Genomic DNA, 24067 nt, shown 5'->3' on the forward strand with positions numbered 1-24067 from the left:
ATTAAGATCAAATCCACCTTCTTGAAATTTTTTGTTCAATGACATGTCTAGGCTTTTTCTGGTTAAATCCAATTTCTGGCCATAGTTTGTATATGTGTGTGTGTGTGTGTGTGTGTGTATAATATTTTATATACAATATAAACTTATATATATAAATTTTATTTATAATAAAGTTTTATACAAATAAATATATGATTTATATTTATATAAATATATAAAATATATATTATAATGTATATAGTAAAATTTTATATAAATAAATATATTTTAAATTTTATATTTATATAATATAAATATATATAATGTATATAATATACACATATATATTTCTGGCCATAGTTTTATATATATATGTATATAAATTCCAGAATTTTTATATATATATAAATTCCAGAATTTATATATATATATATATATATATATATATATATATATATATATAAAACTATGGCCAGAAATTGGATTTAACAAGCAATATATGTCTCTATTATTAATAGATTAATAGTTATATATAATAAAAATATATAATATATTATTTATATATTATAGATTATGTTATATTCTATTATATATGTTATATATTGTATGCAATAATATTAAATAATATATAAAATACTATATATTTATATATTTATGTATTATATAATATAATATTTATTTATATATGCAATATTTCATCATTTTGAAAAGGATAAATCATTATTTGGTATGGGGTTACTGGATTAATGATTAATTAATAAAACAAAGTAAATGCTCACTTAACACCCTATCTCCAAATCACATATTCTAGATGAATCAAATAAGTATATTTTATAGCAAAATTCTCTCCTAGTATAACTAACATAAGCATCTTGATGTATTTAAGTTTAAAATCCCTCAAAAATGTAGTTCTGTCAGAATATATATTCAGAGGATAAGAAGCAAAATGAAAGTAACACCACATGGAGACAAATTTTCATTGAGTGTGGCAGAAAGAGAATTACTATCTACTCTATAAAAGGAATTCATACAAATAGCAAAGGAAAAAGGTGCATAATTCTGAAAGTTAGATGTGAACATAATTTCAAAAGACATGGACAGGACCTAGCACTCACAATAGAAAACAAAAATGGCTAATAAATGTAGACAGTAGTTAATCTCAGTGGTAATCAAAGATATTTGAATACAAAATCAGTGTGATATAGTTTGTCAACTACGTTAGCAAACTTTATAAAAACAATCATATTCTGAGGAGATTACATTTGAAACGAATACTCTCACAGTTAATGGCGTTCAAAATCAGCATAAAATTGGGAAAATTTTGCAACCCGGCAACATATATTAAGACCATTCAAAATATTCACACCTTTTGACCAAATATTTGCATTTGTGGGAATTTTTCTAAGGACATTGCATTTCTTTCCTAGTGCTGCTGGAGTGAGGTACCACAAATTGGGCATCTCAGAACACAACAGAAATGCTTTGTCTCACATCTGGAGACTAGAAGTCTGAGATCAAGGTATGAACAGAGTTGGTTTGTTCTGAGGACTGGAAAGGATAATCTGCTCCATGCCTCTCTCCTAGTGTCTGGTGATTTGCTGGAAATCTCTGGCATTCCTTGGCTTGTGAGGGCATCATCCTGAATTTTGCTTTCACCTTCACATGATGTTCTACCTGTGTGCATGTCTGTCTCTGTCCAGACTTTCCCCTTTTGCCAGTCTGATTGGATTTGGACCCACCTAATGATCTCATCTTAACTCAATCATCATCAAAGGCCCCATTTGACAGCTTCTTCTATAGGGACCTTATAACTCCTGGATGTTCTAACCCTAGTTGACCCTAACCCCCTAGCCTCCAGCTCAGGGATCTAAATTAGTCCCTCATGCTTATTCTTCCACCAATAACCTGCTTCTGGAATATCAAATCCTGTTCATACTCCCTCCTAATTCTTTCTTCTTTGTTTGTGGGTTTCTAACTATTCAGCTTCAAGTTCTGCTACTTGTTTCAATTCCTTGGCTTTCAAGATTTACTTTTCCCTGGAAAGCTTGTAAGTGTTAGATAATTTTATTATGGAATCATGGAATTACAGAAGTTCTCAAATGATTCCTAAAAAGATATTTTTTTCCAAGTAAGGATCATCTCACTCTTCTTTGTAATAATATTATTTTCATATTTAATACTGATTATAATATTATGAAACATCATAAGATATGATTTTGATAATGAGTAGATATATTAACTGTGGCCAAAATTTTAAACCTCTTGTTAACACTCCCTCAGGACATATGGCATCAGCTAAAATATTGTTAGGTGTCCTAAGAGAGAACTATGTTAATTCCTTATGGCATTTTCCATTTGCTTTAGGAAAAAACATTACCACTGACCTCACCATTGTCTTCTGAGGAAGGATGCTTCTGTTAAATGAGAAGCTGCTTTGTAAGCTGATTGTCTTGACTCATTTAGCAATCCAGATCTACAAGTAGGAGTTAGCTAGTGCAGAATAGTTCACCAAGGTATAGCCGAGTCATTTGAAATCTTCTGGGAAATCGAGGAAGAAACAGTAAGAGCGAGAAGGTGGGAAGAAGAGGGGAGACAGCATGCAATGGGAAGGGAAGACCAGGGAGGAGCTCCACATGGGTAGCTCTCTTCTGGAAGACAAGAAAACCTATCCTTTTTGAGTTCTTATTGTGAGATCTCTTGGTGAAACTCCAGCTATGCATGAGTGATTTCTGTGCTATATTCCATTTGTTAATATGTATAGTGTTTTAGCTGAAGAAAAGCTTGGCATTCATCCCACAATGAGGCAAGCAGGAACCCCAGAGGTAGAGGAGACAATGAGATTATAAGGCTTCTAAGCACCCTGGACTTTGGAGAAATTTAGGGAGGCCACAGACTAGAAAAGTGGGCCTCCAGAAAGTTGTGCCTGTGTCTCCATGGCTACGAAGACTCCAGCAGATCTATGAGTTACATGAGCATGACCAGCTTTGCTCTTTGGTAGGAGTGGACCTTGAGATGCCTCTCTACCAATTTCCCTCCTTCTTGGGCTGCAGCTGCCTTACCAGCTGTCCCCAGGCCTCTTCTAGATGGGAGGAAGCAAATCCTCCAACCTACACATTTTAAGGGACTTTTTTTTCTTTTTAATTGAGGGAAGTTTGCACAATGCATGAACAATGGGTCTCATTTACAGCCTCCCCCAGAAAGGGGATGCTCTTTGATTGATGCAGGAAGGAAATTGAGGCTAGGCTTTCCAGACACCAGTGTTAGAATGAGGAGACCAGCTTGAGATATGTTGCAGAATAGGAAAGCCAAAAACTATTTTCCAATCACTGATCTAAAGCTTTCCAATTTCAAGCCCTATGGGATTTAGCATTTAAGGGATAAACAAGGCAGTGTTGAGGTTACCCAGAGAAACATGAACCGTCTGAGCATTTTAGACACTGGACTTACCTTTGGATAAAGAGAGAAGGAACATACATTCACCAAGCACATGGTTGACCCTGCTCTGGACAGTTGGAAGTGTTTTCTCATTTAACACAATATTAAAATGTCCCTATGAAGCATGTGTAATTAACCCACTATACAGATGATGGATTTGAGGCTCAGTAAAATGACTGTCCAATGCCACATGGCCAGTGTGAGCCAAATGCTGCTGACATGGTTTGCAAATGATTGGTCTGGGAAGATGATCTGGCTGGCAGCTACTGTGCTGAACAATGCAGAGATAAAACATTTCCATGACTGCAGAAAGTTCTCTGGAGAGAGTGAAACAGATTGAAACAGCTTCAGGCAATAGAAGAGGGTATTTATAAAAGTAAGGAATTTCATAGGAGTGAAACAGCATCATTGGGACTCCAGGAATCAGGTGGGGCTCCCTAACTTAGACTCCACAAAGAGTAGGTATGGAGGTTCCGAGATGGCAGCAGAGTCTATGACCTCCCTCCAAGACTGAAGGTGCACAGGTTGGAGGACATTGCATGGGTAGTGTAGCTCAGTGGACAGGGCTGCAGACGGACTTTAGACGATGTCTGCATCTTGAAGGTGGTCACGGGGAACATGACACAGAGTTAGTTTTGTCCCCAGTTGGATAAGCGGCTGGTCTGGTTGAACCTGCATGGATGAATAGGCCAGAGCTGTGGCAGAGCTGTGTGTGTGTGTGTGTGTGTGTGTGTGTGTGTGTGCGTGTGTGTGTGTGTGTGTGTGTGTGTCTGTAGGGCAATTAAGCACGCTTCATTCCTTGACAAAGCAGCTCATTCTCTTGCATATCCTGGATTCCAGTTTGAGTTTCCTGAGAGCATGACATTAACAGTGGAATCTCAGAGATGTTTCAGCACCCAAAGAGCTTTTTCTTTGCCCTCTGTCTGTGAGGACCTCTTTTCAACTTCTATCCACTTAGAAATTTCTCCCCATGGGCTTTAGAAGATGAGTTGGCAAAGGTTGTAAAACAGCTTTCTCTTTCGTGTCTGTTGGAAACGTCTGTCTAGCTCATTCATAATTATGCACATTAGTCTGGAATAAATAGAAAAAAACCTGACTGATGTAAAGGACTTCCATTCCCACTATGTCTATATTCACTCAGCAATAATTGCAGCAGAAATATCTCTGCTAGCTCAGTATCTTTGCCATCAAAATCAGGTCCTGAGATATCTCTAAGAAGCAGTTAACAACCACTGATTTTAGTATCCCCTTCCCCAGTATATCTGCATATAGAATACTCATACAATATGCTTCTGGGGGGAGGAGGGGGGTCTCTGTTAAAAACTTCCATACTTTGTTTTCATACTGGAGATTTGTAGTGCACTAAACAAAGTCTCTGAGACTTTGTCTGTTTGTCCTGCAGTAAAGAAACCTTTTAAATTCTGTTTTAGCCAGAATTTCCCAAGCTGGTTTGGAAAGCCAGCCTTCTTTCCTTCATCCAGTTCTCTCCCTCTTCTTTCCATGAAGCATCTGTAGAATAAAGCTCTATAGAATGCATTTTGGGAAACACTAGCATAAGTACAACTGAATCATGACAGAGCATAAGGGAGGTGTGTGTGTGTGTGTGTGTGTGTGTGTGTGCCGCCTTTCCATTCTCAGGGAATCTGAAACAATGTGGCATTTGAGGAGGTTGTGATTTCCATGGGCCTGTCCTGAAAAGTCTAGGAATAACTTTGTGTTCCCTTTTAAAGCCATGAACCACATTTTATTGTTGAGCATAAGTTCTACATAACTGTTTATTCATTAGTTCAGTTTCAAATATACCAACTCCATGATCACTACAGGCAAGATGTCACCTTCGTTTCTTTTCTTTTTTTTAAAGAGAAAGAGAGAATGAGCAGGGGGAGGGGTGAGGGAGAGCGAGAATCCACAAGTAGACTCCCCACTTAGCATGGAGACCATCAAGGGCTCAATTCCAGGATTTTGAGGTCATGACCTGAACTGAAACCAAGGGTTGGCAACTTAACCGACTGAGCTACCCAGGGGCTCCAAGATATTACCCTCTTAATGCAATCTTCAGAGATGTTGTATCTAATCCTTTGATAAAAATTATGGCAGACATATGTGGTTTTACATTACATTAGTCTATTACCAGCTTTTATTTGGTATATTACATGTTTTCCTAACCTACTTTCCTTTCTCACAATGTCCCTTGAACTCTCCCACTTGCTCCCTTCCTCTCACCTTGACAAAGATTATCACAGAAAAGATTCCCCTACTTAAAAATCCCACGTCATCCCAATCCTCACTGCCAATAAGATAAATCCCAACCAATTTCTCTGTGATGTGCTTTGCCAGTGCTATTCCTCTTGATATACCCTTTTTCTAACTGGCAAATACCTAGTCATCTTTAGGACCCAGTCCAATTGTCAAGACACCTGAGGAGTATTTGTTGGTGTTTTCAGGAAAAAATTATTTGTTCCCTCTTCTATATTCTCATTGCATTTTGTATTTACCCACAGTTTTGGCTTTTGGTTTTTAAGATAAAATGAGAATTATGGGAAGGAAGCATGTATCAAAGAGAATGTTGGAAAAAAATATGTTGAACTCAATCTCCCCTGTCTTCTAGCCTCTTTGATAAACTGACACCATTATCGTCATCTATAACTATTATACTCATTATGGTCTAAGCTCTGGGCAATATATGTCACATACGTTTTCTCTTTGATCCTAAGGACAAAAATGGATATTTTATTCCCACTTTACAAATGGTCTTATTCAAGGTTGTCTGGCTCCAAAATTGCTGCTACATGTGATGTGCCACTCAGGGCAATTCCTGTTTATAATAATTACCTGTAATTCTCAAACTAACTTTTCAAGGTGATACTAGTATACTCATTTATCATCAAAGAGTGTGAATATTATTTGTCCAAGATCATCTAGTAGGTGGATGACAGATTTAAACCCTGTATTCTTTTCAGTACATAATACAACCTGAGGTTTCCATCATTAAGGAGATAGAAGCCTAAGGTTTAGAATGGAGATGAGGAAGCCCTGCTGGGTCCTTAGTCATAAAAGTAGGTTCAGAAATTATAGTGGAATGGTGGAATGACTAACTGTTAAGCGTGGAATGATTAATTGTTAAGAACATACAGTGGAAAGAGGAACAAGCTAAATAACACCACAATGGTGTAAACAGCAAAACCCAGACAAATGAGCTTTTTATTCAACTAACAAATTGTAAGGAAAAAAGAAGAGGAAAGAAAAAGGCGAGAGAGAGAAAAAAAGGGGAGTATGGAGAAAAATGCTAATGTAACTAGGGAATTAAGTGATATGTCAGCAGTTGAAATGTATGTCTCTTATTTCAATCTTGAGTTTTACAGGAAAATCCAGGGAAATAAATTATAAGAAGATCAAGGGAAATCTGACTGCTGATTAAGGATTTGATAAAATTAAAAATTATTGTTAATTTTTTAGTTGTGATACTGTAATTATGTTTAAAAATGAAGCTCCAGTTTTATATAGATAAATATGAAACTACTTATTGATGCAGTAATAAATATATTGGATATGCTTTAAAATAATCTGGGAGAGGAACCAATGGTAATAATATAGACAAATCTCAATTGGCCATATGTCTATAATTGTTGAAGTTGGGTAATGGGAATTTGGGAGTTCACTTTATTACTCTGACTAAATTCAAAATTTCTAATTATAAAACATTAAAAGTAAGTGATTAGCCAGATATGTCCATTCCATGAGCATAAGGATTGATGGGCATTTTGAGTGTTTTATTAAGATATCAAAGAAGAAAACTTATCTTTGAGCCACATTCTTATTCTCGTAGCCAGTTTACTAGGTCTGCCCACTTAGGAATAAATTGCTGGGGGTGAGGGAAAATCACAGCATTTCTCATAGTGTCATGAAAGCCTATATTTTATTTTATTTTTTTTTAAAAGATTTTGTTTATTTATTTGACAGACAAAGATCACAAGTGGGCAGAGAGAGAGAGAGAGAGGGGGAAGCAGGCTCCCTGCCAAGCAGAGAGCCCAATTCGGGGCTTGATCCCAGGACCCTGAGATCACGACCTGAGCCGAAGGCAGAGGCTTTAACCCACTGAGCCACCCAGGTGCCCCGAGCCTATATTTTAAAAATGGATTTGGGTTTACCCTTTGATTTATTAAAATACATGACTTCTTGTTCTAGAAACAATTTTGCAGTTTTATAACATGTGATCAGTCTAGAAGATTCTAGGAGTGAACCCATGTTTGCCAAAGTGACATTGGTGTGCAAAAATTAAGAGTTCCCATAGCAACTCCTTCTACCCAGTGGTGGTTGGTCCTAGATGAAGATATGCTGATTTCCCAACAAGAAAGAGGGAGTGGGGAGCAAACATCATGAGTTGGGTCCTGGGAAGGACTAACTGCTTGCTCTAGGAAAAGGAAAGTCACTTTTTTTTTTCTTTTAAGATTTTATATTCAAGTAATCTCTGCACCCAACATGAAGTTCAAACTTACAAACGTGAGATCAAGAGTGCATGCTCTACTGACTGAGCCAGCCAGGTACCCTGAGGAAAAGTCACTTAAATCACTGAGCCCAACAGTAAAGCCAAGTCAACTTCCATTTGGGTTAAGGTTGATATGTAAGAAGTCTTATTGCAAGGGTGGGGGATAGTGGCAGAGGGACTTGGGCCTTGACAGGATTTTCTTCATTCTATCAAAGTCAAGCTCACTCCAGGAGGCCTAGCAGGATGTGCATATAGCACGTTTGCTCAAAGAGGTGTTGTGGAGGGCAGGTCTGAGTTGGGAGGCCATGATTCTTGGGCTACATTACTCACAGCATCAAGGGTGAGAATCAAGAACAAGTATAGGAGATGACCAAGCCTTAAGCAATGTGTAAGGGCTTAGGATGGAAGCAAGTGGGTGTGTATTGTGTTCTTTCTCACCCACATGTGGGCTGACTGCTATATACAGAATGTGACCATTTCTGAACTCATTTTCCTGATGGGCAGAGCCATGCAGTCATCCTTCCTAACTGAGTCTTCATTGCCCAGGACTGGGGAGGGCTAAGGCAGCTGGGGGCAGTAGTCAGTGCCCACAGCTGTGCTAGATCAAGTTACACTGAGTGATTTTCCCAGCTGCCTCTTGGCTGGCCCATGAGAAAATGCAAGGCAGCACAGAAGACGTGGTATGGCCTCTTTGCCAGCCCAGTTTCAAGCTGAGCCTGAAGCTAATGCTCTTGGCTCACAGCCATTGACCTTTATGGCCAAAGGTGCCCTGAGTCAGGGAACATCAAATGCGGCAATGGACACTCCACACTTCAGGCTGTTTGCTTATCTGATGGAACTGTTCTTTTGGAAAGCTGCGTTAGTCCTGTAATGCAAAGTGACAGAGAAAATAAAAACACCCAGCTGAGAAAAAGCCGCAATGTTAATGTGAAATACAAACTTTCTGTTCATCTGAATCTTAGTTTATTTTAAAACAGAACCGTAACAGCCTCGGATCCTGGGGACCGGGAGGGGCTATGGCTGCAGTTGCCCGGCTCTCAGATCCTTCCCCAACGTGCCTTTTGGTCTTAATTCTTTGCACTTTTCCCAGGAGTCAAAGTGGTGTGATGTGGGTTTGCCCTCCCTGAATAGAACTCCAAGACCAACGAAGAGCGAATTCTGGGGTTTACAGTAGAGGAGACTGAAACTAATGTCACTGGGTTCTGCCCCCAACCTTGCCGTCGCTCTGACCGAGAAAAAGCTTGGCCCTAGGTCCCTGGGAGCTTTGTTCTGGAGGAATCTGGCTGTTGGGCTTTATCTGAGCCAAGTTTGGGGTCTGATCCCAAACTTCCAGCTGGCATTGAACAGCATCTGGTTGGCGTCTCCTCTACCCCATTTCCTGGTGTTTGCCTGCATTTTTTGGAATTAGCTCAGTTTTCTTAATATTTTTTGTTGTTGTTGTTTCTGAATGTTTTTCGAACACGATTATCCATATAAGAATGTTAGCCATATAAAAGCCCCGGGGAGAATCTTGCTATGTAGGCTGCTTCCTGTCCTCACTCCACCTCCAAACTGGAAAAACAGGAGCCCATGGTGGAAAATGAAGAGAAGCAGTCCAAGTTTAGAAGAAAAGCAGGAAATTATCCCAGAGGAGAGGCTTTCAATGAGGCAAGGGGAGGCAAAGGATATCAGATTGCACCTAAGAAGACAAATCAGAAAAGCGGCCGCTGGGTGAAGGGTTGGTGGTGTCCTTAAGTCAGTCTGGGATGGTCAGAACCAGAACGCAAACAATCTGGGAGTGCAGAGGAGTGAGGTGAAAAGAGGAAAATTGCCTCTTCCAGAGATTTCTCTTGAGGGCCAGCTCTCCACTTGGGGTGCACATGAGACTCCCCTGGAGAGCTTTTTAAAAAATACTGATGCCTGCCCTCCATCCCAGAGGTTTTGATGTAACTGGTCTTTTAGGGTATTGTTTGGCTTATTTTATTCTATTTTAAGATGAAAACCAATGGAATTTTTGGTAGCCTGACTATAAGTAGTCAGTAGAGAGGAAGAGATTAAAAGTACCAGGCGGGTGGTGTCATGAGATTGCCCAAGAGGTAGCAATTGGGATCAGAGCCCAGGTAGTTGACCTTTGACCTGGGCAGGTGCGCTCAGAGCACAGGGGGGCTTCCTTTGCCAATGTGTGTTCTCAACTAGATGGTTTCCAGTCTTTGACAGGCGATGCTACATTATCTTCTGAGAATTCTTTTTTTTTTTTGGGATCAAAGCAGAGTGTCAGATGAGGTTTTGGCTTGGTTTACTGACACTATTGTCCCTGAGGAGACATAACAAATAATATGGGGGAAACTCCTTCCCCATGCTTAAGTCTAATCATAAATGCATTTGTGGTAGAGGCAGGAATGATAGAAACTGGGGGTGGGGAAAGGATGGACAATAGAAACTTACTAAGAGTGAATAATGACTAGGGAAGGGAAGGGTGCCATATTTAGACACCTACCTGAGCCCTTCTGTGACAGCTTCTGAAACCATAGGAACAATTCATTTCAAATGCACTTGGCTTTATCTGAAGGTATCTTATTCGAGGAAACCCAAGTTCAAGTTGGTGCTTTGTCCGCATGAGTCAGTCTTCATGTGTCGTGCTAGAAAGAAGGAGATGAATTCAGTCTAGAATGAACTCAGGAGCCCAGAAGACAGAGACAGGGAGACTGAGACAGGGAGACTGAGGCGAGTGCTGAGATCGCAGGTGAAAAAGTGTGAAGACATCGTGGCAAGTCATGCAGACAAGGTCAGGAGGGAGAACAAGATTGCTGGTGAGGAGGTGGGGCTAAGCAACGGGATTGGGGGTGAGGCATCCCAGATGATGCTTGCAGGTTTTCCTCCTGGGCTCTGTCCTTTCCTTGACAATGCAGTGTGGCCTGGGCCTTAAAAGGATTGGTAGGAATACCTATCACTAGGTCCTATAATTCTTGGTTCACATCTATCACAGTCTTCAGAAAATGTATTTTTTAAAAAATTGTTTTTGTGTAAAGATCAGATGTCCGACACACACACACACACACACACACACACACACACGTGATCTAGGAAGTATACAATAAAAAGGCAGAGTACCCCTCCATCTCTCCTACCCTGTAAATCCAGCTCTCCAGAGGCAAACCTCATTAATATTTTCTGGGTATGAATTCTTAAATGGGCACGCTTTAAATACCATTTTTAAGGGTAAAACTAGGTAATTGTATAATACTATGATAAATAAAACGAAGAAGAAGGGTTGTAAATCTCCAACACAGCTGCACAGGGACCTGTCTCTGACAGGCTCAAGTTTTTGAATGATGTCTACCAATGGTGAGGAAAATAGGCTCATTTTATCGGAGTGATTTTCAAGGAAAGGTGGATAAGAGGGAGGAATGTAGGCAGACAAAGACAGTCACATTCTGTAAAGGTGTATAAAGAGGGATTATCAAATTTTGCAGCAGTGACTCCCGGCTCTGAGGCACCATTGGACAATGGAAGGCTACAGAGATCACTTGTGCACATTTAGTCAGGAAAGTTACGATCCCCGGAAGCCAGGTTGCACTTGCTAAAATAAATCAGGAATTAGGTTAAATCACCATTCATTCTTTTAAAAATAAGGTCTTGAGGTTGGTCATTCCAGGAGAAAGAAAAGAGATCATATGCCTGAAGTTAATCAGGGACTTGAAATGTGATTTCCTGATATCCGTGGAGACAAGACAGAGGTACGTGTTCTGGATAGTATTGCAATTCAGACAGTTTTTAATTAACAATAACCAAAGAATGCTATGAACAAAGGAACCTCGACTGAGAAGTGGAAGGAGCTGTATTGTCACTCCATCCTGTTTTATGTTTTATTTTCACTGCCATTCGTGAAAACATATATACAGTATCTGGTACACGACAGGTGTACACGAAGTATTTGCGAGATGAGGTGTGAGGGTGAATGCATGAACAAGATAATGGAAGCTCACCTGCACCCGAGAGGGACAGATGACTAACAATTCGGGTGACACAATTAGAAAAAAAAAGAAAGATAAAGAAGGACCAGGCAGTGGACTGGAACGATTAACCTGCCAGGCCATAGGCGGGAATACAAGGGTTCTCAGTTTTTGAAGCATGGAGAAGAGGCTAGGCAGCATCGGCTCAGGTCATGATCTCAGGGTCCTGGGATCGAGCCCCGCATCGGGCTCTCTGCTCAGCAGGGAGCCTGCTTCCTCCTCTCTCTCTGCCTGCCTCTCTGCCTACTTGTGATCTCTGTCAAATAAATAAATAAAATCTTACAAAAAACAAAAAAAAAGAGGCTAGGCAGCTGTAAGAAAACTGTGCTCTTTCCTGAGCCTCCTGGTTTCCTAGCTTCATGTTGTTTTAACATGGCAACGGACTTGGGCAGAAGCTTGCGGAGTCCTACCAAAGCCCCCTCTCTCCTCCAGCGCTCTCAGAGACAGTACGTGGTGCTGCTAAGACTTCCACAGTTTCCCACCTATCGATCTCTACCCCCTAGAAACTCTCCAATGCCCTGCGGTGGCGAGACATGGTTGCGGTTGACAGCAAGAAGGAGCCCATGGCCCCTTGGCCTCTGGGTCCTTCTGTGGGAAGATGTTCAGTCTCTTCCTTTGCCTTCCTTGAGCATGCAAGTGAGATGTCCATTGCTGTTTTAGAGGTCTTAACGCCAGAATCTGAACTTTCATAGCTGGTTCAGCTGGTGCTTCAGAGGAACACCAGCATCGTGGGGATGCTGCTGTGGCCTGTCTCACCTCCCAAACCTTCATGTCGGTGGAGGGTGGCAAAAGAAGGACTGTCTCTCTTTCCCTTTTCCCCAGCCCCGCATTATCCTCGTACGTATTTCTCCCATTCAATGATGAATAGGCCTTTTATTTTTAGGAATGTATGTATGTATGTACTTATTTATTTACGTACTTTATTTATTTGACAGACAGTGCAAAAGTACAAGAGGGGAGAGAAAGAGGGAGAGACAGAAGGAGGTTCCCTACTCGCCGATGCTGGGCTCGATCCCAGGACCCTCAAGTCATGACCTGAGCTGAAGGCAGATGACTGAGCCACCCAGGCGCCCCCAAGTAGAACTTTTAATGAGAGCTTTTAAGATCCACTCTCCCCCGCAATTTTTGCATAGACAATACAGAATTATTAACCACAGTCTCCATGCTGTACACGACATCCCCAGGACTTACTTATTTTATAACTGGAAATTTGTACCTTTTGACCACCTAATACCTTTTTGCTCACCCCACTCCCACCTCTGGCAACTGCCCATCTACCAATTATATCTCAATTAAGAAAAGCAGGAATTTGCCCTTTGTGGAGCGGTAGCCCTGGCGGACACAGAAGGGACCTCCCTGCCAGGGAGGCCAAGTTGGGACTAGCACTCGAGGTCATCTTGTTGTTGAGAGCACAGTGTCTATCTGATTCATCCCCCACCCAGTGCTTCACATTCTTGTTCCCTAAAGGCTAGTCTAGATCGCCTGGGGTTTTGTTGGAAAAGCAGGCTCTCAGGTTCAGCTCTGGACCTGCTGAATCCGATTGTGCAGTTTAGCAAGATCACTGGTGATTCACAGGCACATGAACGTTTGGAAGCATGGCTCAGTGTCCCCCAAGACAGGATGGGGAGGAAGCAGTCCTCGAACTTTTGCTGTGTGACTAGGCAGGGAGTAAGGGGCTGGGAGAGAAGGAGAGAGAAGGGGAGGGGAAGGAATGGAGAGAAGATGAAATCATACGAATCAATGGAGGTGAAAACAGACTGAATTTGGGGCAAGTATGACATAGAATATTGGACCTAAGTACACGTGGCAACACGGAGCAATTGCTACAGGTTTTTCCCACTTTAATAAGAAAAATAAATATCATGTACCCTAGAAGGAGTCCCTCGTCAACTCACATGTCACTCCCTGCCTCGGAAAAGTGTTTCTAAGGAGGTCAAATATGCCCATGCTTCTTTGGGTCAATATTTTAGGAAACTGCATAAAAGGGAATTTCTCCCTGGCTGAGGAGAAAGTTGGGGATGGTTCCATCCGTGCAGTTGGCTTGGCTTGAGTGATACACCACTGGTGTCAGGGAACTCAAAGTCCAGTGTGGGGAGAGACAAGCCTGTAAACACTCCTACACAAGCAGCATAATCCATGCCTTCCAACACGTGCTACTAGAGCCCAGAGCTCGGAACTTCACGGGAGCTCACGGGAGGAAGACTGGTCTTCCCTGGGGAAGGGGTGAGGAGGGGTGAGGGGGGTTACCCCACAGGGTACAGTGTTTGAGGTACACCTTGAAGACTAGGTTGGCGTTCACCAGATATTCTAGAACGAGATAGTCATGTGCACGGTGGTGGTAAAGAGCAAGGCGTGTGTTGGGGATGGAGGTAGGGTGGCGAGGTTGACAGGCAGGATGTGGGGAAATGGGAGGCCAGGGGACAGGAGGTGAGCGAGATGGGTGGGGTCAGATCAGAAGGGCTTTGAACGCCAGTCTAAGCAAGGGAAGGTATAAGTTGATATTTTCATTTTAGAAAGACAATCTGAAAGGCAGTGTGGGTGATAGACAGACAGGGGTGGGGATAGGGGGAGAGAGGTAGGGGACCAAGGCCAGAGAAGGGGATCATCCTGGAGTGAGGAGACCACTGAACAGGGCAGCCGCCTGCCTTAAACAAGACCAGATGGTCCAGAGAGAGGGACTTAAGGCTGTGACTTGCCATGGGGGCAGACGGACTCAGGAGTGTTTCAGAGAAGTTCAGGAAAGATGTGGGCTTTTTTGTGCCCTGACTGCTTTACTTATGGACAAATGATCCGCAACAGTCACAGACCTGGCTGCTGGGATTTGGAGGCCGGCTGTGGAAAGGACAAGAACACTTGTTAAGTCCAGAAGCTGTTTTCTGTCATTATCATGTTTTGATTTGCTTTTTAAAGTAACTCTTGCTCATCCTGGGAAGCTCTAGAGAAAACCCCTTTTCACCACCAGGATAGATGTTTCCGTGGCAAGTAGCTCACAGTTATGAAGAATCTGAAGTGAACTTCTCTGGTCAGCCTCTTCCTCGGGGGTCCATGGAGCTCCTGTAAAGGCTCATCAGTATGGTGCAGCACATGGAAGAAGAAATATGGGTAAGAAGGTGGAAAGGGGGGGTTGTCAACTATTTTAGAGTTCACAAGAGTCCAAAAGTCTACTCCACTAAATCTGAGTATTTGAACTCAGAAGTAAATGTCACTTGGCTTTCTGGGACGCCTGTGTCTGGGGTAGGGTTGGGGTGGGGCAGTGTTACAAACTCTCCTATTAGAATGTCTCTGACCTTTCCACCACCCAGACTTACTATGCGGCCAGGAATGCCGCATGACCCCTCTTCACTTTTCCTGTACTCCAGAGTTTCTAAACTGAGGCTCTGTGGTTCTCCAGAGTCTTGGAATATCCTGACATTGAATGCAGACTTGATGTGTACACATGTAGCTTTTTGATGTTTTCCTGACATGGATTCTATAGCATTACATGAGAAGAGGGAAAGCATCGTAACTCCACACATCACCACCCCTCCCCAGCCCGGAGCCAGCATATCATCTCCCTTTCCACCAATGTGAATCCCCAAACATTCTCTCCAGTCACCATCACTGTCTGGAATGTCCAACCATTGTCTCTATTGCTTGTTTGGCTGCTTTGAAGACACACAGCAATGAGTACACCCCAAACCTGGCCATGTTCTCTTCTCTTCAAACTTGTGCCCCCTCCTTCATGTGTGACAAAATGCTTCATACTCCTTTCTTACTGTCTGCAGCCAACCCAACCCTTACTCCTGATAATATACTCTGTTATTTAGAGAACAGAATCCAAACTTGTAAACAGGCTGTGGGAGCCCTTGAATGAGTGATCCTGCCTCATCTCCCAACATCAAGCCAGTTAGCACTCCACCTGCAGTGTGCACATGTTCACACCTCTCTGTCTTTGTGCAAGTGGGTCCCTCTTCCTGGAATACGCTTTCCTCATTTGCGGGCCTGACAATCACCACCTCAAAACTTGTCTCAACTCAACTCAACTCAACCATATCTTCTCTCCAACGTCTTCCTAACTATCAAGCTACCTCCTTCTTCCATGCATATACAATGCTTTGGCATTGCACTTAATCCAGTTCTTCACTTCTGTGCCCACCTCTGTAGCTGGGCCTTGTGTATCTTGAAGCAATCCCAGTGATTAATCCACTGAGGAATCTGTGCTTGGCTCAAGAGGGCTGGGCACTCTGTGGGTGTCAAGTAAGCATGTGCTTTGAATTGTATGAACTCAACATTCTACATAATCATCCTTTACACCCATCTGACCGATAGAAGAAAAAGCTCTTGAGCCAAAGATCCAACAGGATCTTAGTTTGGGAAGCAGTGATCACCTAAGTAGACTCTTATGTTGAATATTTTGCAACAAGAGCTCTTCTTGGGTCAAATATCACCAATAAGTAGGGATCATCTTGGATTTATGTATTGATAATTTCTTATCAGAAACTGGTAGTTACCTGGCTTATTCACCATCATTTATTAAGCAAGTACCAGGTGCCAGTGTCTGCTGCACCTACAGGTGCAGTCAGAAACAGAACAATTATGTGCCATGTCCTTGTGAATTTACATTCTAGTTGTGGCACCCTTATCTTTATTTTACCATTGGCTTCCAGGTTTTAACCATGGGATCATTTCTGTCTGAACAAAAATATCTAGTTTGTGTTTTTGGTTTTTTTTTTTGTTTGTTTGTTTTTGAGGCATGTCCTATACTACTCTCAGGTGTTCTATTATAGTTAAAATAAGAGTGGTCTTAAATTATCATATTAGGAACAATTATGATGATTGTGAAGAGCTGTTCAGTAGGAAACTTCCTACCACCTCTGAGGCTCAGTCTTATTTAAAGGATGACAAGGATTAAATGAGATAATGCATATAGAGTAGTACATAGTAAACAACTGATAAATATTTGTGATTAATATTAACATTATAATTATTAGATATTTTCATGTAATTCCTTTTATCCTAAACCAGGCTACACTCAAAAATAATACTAAATGACAAAATGCAGAGTTGCCCAGGGTCATGAGTGACCAATGTCCACTCTAAAACACAACTAATTAAAATGGCTGCAATTTCCAGAGTTCCCTGATGCTTCCTATTCCTTTGCTATGTTAATGAGTTATAATAACCCTTTAAAAGAAAACCTTTTAACATATTTTCTGTTTATCTCAAATATTTCCTTCCTTTGTCCTCAAGGTTGGGCAGTAATTAGACAAAAAAAAAAAAAAAATTCTATTTTCCTTTCTTTCTAAGATCCCTCTCAAGTTGAGCAGGCCCTGGCTCCTTGCCCACCCACCTTTATTCCAGATGTTACCCTGGCGAACCTCTCAGGCTGTAACCAGGCAACCACTGGGAAGAGGGCCCTCCTGGCTCAGGGCCTAGAAACAGAAGAAAAACAAATAAGAGGATGTCTTGAGTCTTCTACTTACTTTGGTTTTCCAATCTCATTTCCCTCGAACTTTTATTATTTTTGTAATGGAAACTGGGGTTGGTTTCTGGGCTGTCCGTTCACACACCAAATGTCCGGTCTGTTCTGGAGGAGGGCTAGATCTGGGCTCTGGTTGGACTTGATCCTATATTGGTCCTGATTTGAGACTATGGCAGCCAAGGAAAACATTCCTACACCCCCTCTCACCATACTGGAAAGGAAAGCACTGACCATGTGGCTTTGTAGTGATGAAGTTTGGGGCCCAGGAGAAAGGGCTCTCAGGCAACCCAATAACTTTGTACAGATAAAACTCGGCATCCAAAATGGAATCTTGCTGCCTAGTTTTAAGTCCAAAAACATCTCTTCTAAGCACAGCACTCTCCCTCTTGCATGGACTATAAGTTAGTCCTCTCTGAGGCCCACTTGCTGTGTGCACTTGGAACCCCAAGTCTCCCTTCTTGATTCTGCTGGAGAGATAATTTTAGATACAAAAGTAATGATATGATGACCTTATTTAAACCTATCCAGTGGCTTTCCAGAGCCTCATTTCCTGAAGTCTGGAACCCGGTCTTTGAGGATTCATTCATTCATTCATTCATTCATTCATTTAATCAACATTTATTTCCCAAATACCTATCCTATGCCAGGCACTGCCACTCCTCCAGGGTCTTTGGATGTACCCTGTTAACAAAAGAGAGATGGACCCTTGCCCTCATGTCACTTGCATTCATGTGAAGGAAGACAATATATTAGCAAGTAAAAAACATGATATGTCAGATGGTGTAGAGTGTCATGAAAAATAAAGCAAGGCTAGTGGATGAGGGTACAAGAGTGGAGGAAGTCTATGAGAGGTTCACTGAGAAAGTGACATCTGGAAAAAGATAAGTAATTGGTGGCAGATCCAGCCAAGATAGAAATATCTGGAGGGGGGACATTCCAGGCAGAAGAAAGAGCAGGTGCAAAGGCCCTGAGGTGGGGGCATGTCTGAGGTATTCGAGTTATAATAAGGTGGCCAATGTGGTTGGAGGGGAATGAGGTAGGGAGAGAGTAACAAGAGATGAGTTCAGAGAGGTAGCCGGGAGGGGGGCCATATTTTACAGATTCCTTAGAACATTATATGGACTGTGCTTTTCACAGGAGGCGAGATGAGGGTTTTGAGCAGAGTCGTGACATGATCTGATTTACTCTCAGAAGGGTCATTCAGGGTCCTATAGATTTCTTTTTCTTTTTTCTTTTTCCTGAAAGTCAAGGCCAAAGCAAGGAGATTTGCTGGGAGACTCGCAACAATCTGGTAAGAAATCTTGGGGGTGGGGTGGACAGCTGTGGTTTTGCTCATGTCTCTTGTTTGATGATTCTTGCCAAACAGACATCCACTTTCTGGTTGAATTCCTCTAGCCACAGAGAACTCACTTCCCACTCAGGCTACTTGGACTGCTCTGAAGATACTGAGTTTTAGTTATTCCTTTTAATGAGCTGGAGTCTATCTTCTATAGGTTCATCATTTTGGTCCTACCCCTTGAGTTCCTTAAAGCCAAATCTTGCTCCTCTCCTTAGTGATCATGTCCTTTTAGGTCTCCTCTTCTTTAGAATCAATATCCCCAACTCTTGACTCCTTCATGTTATGCATTGTTCCATCCTGGGTAACTTCCTGTGAAGGTTCTTTATTTGGAAGAGCTATATTTTCACCATTTTGGCGACCTGGGGTCACATGGAAGCAAAGACTGTGAACTGAATTTCTGTCCTTCTGCAACATTACACCACTGATATTTCCATGTCTCAGCTTATCTGTCCGCCTGCCTGTCTTTCTGTCTATCTATCTATCTATCTATCTTACAGTGTAGACTAATTCCTTTCCATATCTTCCTTTGGGGGCCTGATAAGAGTTAACTTCTAAACAAACTCATACCACTTTGCAGATGATAGTAAACACCCAGTATAAAATTATCCTTATAAAACATATCTTTCCATAATGTGGTCCAAAGCATAGAGAATATTTTTACTAAATCTAGCATTTCCTGCCATTAACACTTTCCTTTTGCAATCTCCAGATAGTATTATGAGGGAATTTTGTGTTCTAAAAAGCTACATAAACACTCTTACCTCATAATCCACTGTAATGGCAGTAGTTAGACTACCACAGGCCCTTCTGTCTTCTCTGCCTTTGCTCCTAAGTGTAACAACAGTAAAGTGTTATATCTTTTAGCTGTTTGAGATGATGTCTCTTAAGAATGAGCTGTGAGAGGTAGAGAGCGTTATACTGACATTCTGAGAGCAAAATGGATGTACAAAGCTTGGCAAAATTCCCATTCTAGTTGGTAGCCAACAAGCCATCACACATGCATTTCTTTTGGAATTATTTTGTTAAAATAAAAGCATACTCCAAGTAATGGTGGAACAGGTGAATTTGGGAGTAGCAAAGATGAAAACTGTTTCTTTTCTATAAACTGTTACAAAGGGGTTGGAGCATGTGCTGGACAAAGAGGGACAAATGCGTTTTAGATCTATAATCATTTATCAATTATCAAATGCCTGTCAAAACAACGGACTGGGCTCCTTATTTTGCTATAAGGATAAACATAGGAGTTGAGTCCTTGGTAGACTTTAAGAGGGGAAGAATGACGTGTGTTCAGATATTTACAATGCTAGAAGGAGAAGAAAAGCAAAGGTGTGGCATTAAGGAGGCAGTGATTAACACCCTGAAAACTGTCCAGCAGTTCTCTAAGAATATAAGTATAAAACATACCAGAGAGCTCTAATGACACAGAAGCAGCATGAGCTTAGCATAAAACAGGCCTAATTCTGCAATTTGAAATCTGCCACTTTGCAGAAACTTCTATGTCCCACTCAATATCCATTTTCTCTTCTTCTTTAGAAAAAACAATCAATTATCATATGGTTTCACTTATTTGTGGAACATATCAAATAGCATGGAGGACAAGGGAAGATGGAGAGAAGGGAGTTGAGGGAAGTTGAAAGGGGAGGTGAACCATGAGAGACTATGGACTCTGAGAAACAATTTGAGGGTTTTGAAGGGGCAGGGGGTGGGAGGTGGGGGAACCAGGTGGTGGTATTAGAGAGGGCACGGATTGCATGGAGCAGTGGGTGTGGTGCAAAAACAATGAATACTGTTACGCTGAAAAGAAATAAAAAACTAAAAAAACAAAACAAACAAAACATCCCAATTTCATTTAGGAAGACAGTACCCAGCTAGACATTTTCCAACTGCCTTACATCTTGGTGTGGTCATGTGACTAATCACTGCCTAAAGAGAATAAGTCAAAAGATGATGTGGTGGTGTTGAGTCTGTGGGGTAGTTATACCTCTCCTGGATTGCCGACCTATGAAGTCCTTTACCCAGAAGAGACATGATATTGTATAATTGTGTTTACTTCCAGTCTCTGTCACTAGCAGTGAACAAAATTCCTAACTCATATATTCTACTTACTGTTAAATGGAACATAGAAACTAGCATGTAGAAGGCATCCAGTAAGCATGTTTTCTCTTTCACCCACCCAACACACCCCCTTAGAGGAATCTTAATTTGGAACCTAAGAAAACTTAGAGACAGGATTAAGGAGGCATCATTTTAAGGTAGGAGAGACGACATTCAAAAGGGAGCTCTCAGGGGGACAATAATCTTTTTGTGTGTGTGAAACATTTGTTTCAAGTAAGAACTGAAGAATGAAATTTTGAGAAGTTTACAGAAGATGTGAAGCACTCCATGTTGCTCCTTCCTTGTCAAGTCACTTGTGGTGCCACTGAGATTACATGGAAAGATTTTATAAGGGTCCCAATCAGAACATTTTTAAGACGTTAGCCAGGCTTGGGTAATTGGTAATAGAAGTGGCCTGACTTGGAGGTTAGGCACAGGAAACTAGACAGAGGGTCAATGGAGGACAGAGTTGTTCAGATGTCAACCATTAGAATTAGGCTTCTTATAGAGGTTAGTTGGACCAGGAGGTTGTGATATCCTGGAAGAGTAATATGGCACTGTAACACTAGAGATCAGGTAAGGGCAACAACAGTCTCCATAAAAGGGTGGCCAGAGAATGGACTCTGGGTTCCAGTTAAGAATGTTGTGCACTTGGGGCACCTGGGTGGCTCAGTGGGTTAAGAATGTTGTGCACTTGCCTCCAGATAGCAGCTATATGAGAGAAGACTGTTTAATCAAGTAGGATTGAAGATAGCCAAAGTTTAAATGGTGTGTGTATAAGAAAGGATTTGAGAAAGACCAGCTGGTGCCAGAAATGCATTGAGCTAGCTCTAGTCAGTAATGGAGGCTGACAATGGGATATTTCTTGATGTCTTCTTCATTTATTTGACGACCTTAACAGCTACCTATGCTCCTCCAGTGCAAAAGACACAATGGACGTACACCAAGGCTGCTTTTGAAAGAGGGATATGCTGCTGATCCAGATTTTGAGGATGCTCAAGCAGAACCTGATCAGGAAGGAAAACATCAAGTCAACTTCAGAAGGTGAGGAGCTCTAGGTCCTAAAACAAACATGCACAGGAATTTTTATAACAGCATCCCCATAGTCGCCCAAAGCATAATAGCTGAAGTGTCCATGAGTAAAAGACTTGATAAAAAAAATTGGTAGGTTATTACAAGGAGTCCTACTTAGCACCCAAAAGGATAGAAGCCCTGGCCCATGCACCAACAAGGGTGAGTCTTGAAACCTAAGTTCAATAAAGGAAGTCGCACCCTCGTTCCTGCCCAGCCAGTGCTCACCTGCGCATCACTCATGGCAGCCTCCATTTTGATTTCTTTTTCTTCCATAGATGAACTTTACTTGTTCTAGAGATTTGCACAAATGGAACACACAGTATGTACTCTTTGGGGTAAGGCTTCTTTCACTTAGCATGTTTTTGAGATTCAGCCATGCTAATACTACACGCATGAGTAGCTCATTTATTATGACTATTTCTACTGAGTGGTGTTCCAATGGTGCTCCATCTTCCTATAATCCATGGATTACTCATTACTCTTCTATAGATGGACACTTGGGCTCTTTCCAATGTGTGCATGTGTGTGCGTGTTTTAACAGTTATGGATATAGATGCAATGAACATATTGTGCAAGTCTTATAGACATACATTTTATTTATCATGCATAAATAAATAGGATATTTATGTTATAGGTGATATTTAACTTTATAAGAAAGTAGTGGACATTTTCCAATGGTTGTACCATTTTATACCTTCACCACAACATAGGAGATTTCTGATCACTCCACGTAGTTGTTTTTCAGTGCTGTACATCTTTTAAATTTTTCCATTTTGGTGTGCATGTAGTGGTATCTCATTGTGGAGAATACTGTTGTTAGATATATGAAGTAAAAATACATAGATCTATAAGGAAAACCATTTATCTTGAAAAAGATGAAAATGTTTAAAATATTTGAAATACAGTACTGTGTGTTCTTCCTTAATAACATTAAATAATAATATCTAGTATGAGATCAAATGACTTTCATTTTGAGGCCATAAGGAGAATACATAAGATGTTAAGATAGTTGTGATAACTACATTAATATGAACTATCTGTGATATCTATGGTGATTAAGTTCAAGGTATAATTATCACTTACAAATTACAAATAATTATTGCTTATAGTCCTAACAGAAGGAAAGTGAAGGTGTAATATTTTCCACTGAAGTTTACAGAACCCAGGTGAAAAAACTCTGGTAGGGAGGCTATAAAAACATTCCAGCTGAGAGGATGGTAAGATTAGGGAATCTCCTGGGTGCTATCTAACTCTGAGGTTCTAGCTGTTATGACACAACCAACTCTAAGGTCAGGACATCAAGCGAACTGGATAGAAATGAGAGCTTGGGAGCAATTATTAAGGAGGAAGGTTGGTGCCCAGAATAGCAGGTAGATGGCAAGGTAAGAAGAGGCAGGTCCAAAGCGAAGGAAGCTGAAGCAGTTGCGGGGACTACATGAAGCAGGACAAATCTCCTGCTCTAACTCAGTGTCTCATCACCATGTCTGCTCTTCAGAATCATCTATGGTGGTTTGAGAAATAAAAATAAAGTGTCTTGGTTCTAGCCCTGAAATTTTTGATTTCATTTTGGGTGGGGTCTGGAAATTGTTATTTAAAAAAAAAAAAAAAAAGCCTTGGTGGGTTAAATGAACCCTGATAGTTGTGAACTACCATTTTATTTATTTATTTAATTTTTTAAAAAGATTTTATTTATTTATTTGACACAGAGATAGAGAGCACAAGTAGGCAGAGCGTCAGGCAGAGGGAGAGGGAGAAGCAGGCTCCCCGCAGAGCAGGAAGATCAATGTGTGGCTCCATCCCAGGACCCTGGGATCATGACCTGAGCCGAAGGCAGTCGCTCAACCAACTGAGCCACCCAGGTACCCTGTGAACTATCATTTTAAATAGGAGGTTTGTGCTATGATATAACTGACGTGTTTGGGGACATGAAGGAATGGCTGGATGGGACAGCAGGCCAGTGGGGTCAGGCCAGTGGGGTCAAGGCTGAGAAGAAGCTGGGAAACACATGGGTGATTGTGGAGGGACAAGTTAAAGGCTCAGAGATAAGCTAGGATGGGAGAGGACTGCAGGCTCATTAGGAGGTTTCCTTGCAGTCTTGGCTGGGTATTCATCTCTTTAAACGTTCAAGACCAGGATTAGCATCACTGTGGGTTATTTATGTGGAAGTGGATATGAGCTTGTATTAGTCAGCCTTCTCCAGAGAAACA

General features: G+C 41.4%; 2 long non-coding RNA genes across 2 annotated transcripts; one reads left to right on the forward strand and one right to left on the reverse strand.

Annotated features, from left to right (window-relative positions):
• Positions 1-8632: 8632 nt before the first annotated feature.
• LOC309871092 lies at positions 8633-14974 on the reverse strand. The gene is made up of 3 exons (XR_014315027.1): positions 14884-14974; positions 10377-10518; positions 8633-8765 (listed from the first exon to the last, which is right to left on the reverse strand). It is a non-coding gene; the product is annotated as an uncharacterized lncRNA (long non-coding RNA).
• On the forward strand, positions 14896-21762 carry LOC309871093. Its single transcript, XR_014315028.1, has 3 exons — positions 14896-14994; positions 18599-18644; positions 21688-21762. It is a non-coding gene; the product is annotated as an uncharacterized lncRNA (long non-coding RNA).
• The last annotated feature ends 2305 nt before the right edge of the window (positions 21763-24067 follow it).

Source organism: Mustela nivalis, assembly GCF_964662115.1.
Source record: "Mustela nivalis genome assembly, chromosome: 8".
In the NCBI taxonomy this organism is placed as follows: domain Eukaryota; kingdom Metazoa; phylum Chordata; class Mammalia; order Carnivora; family Mustelidae; genus Mustela; species Mustela nivalis.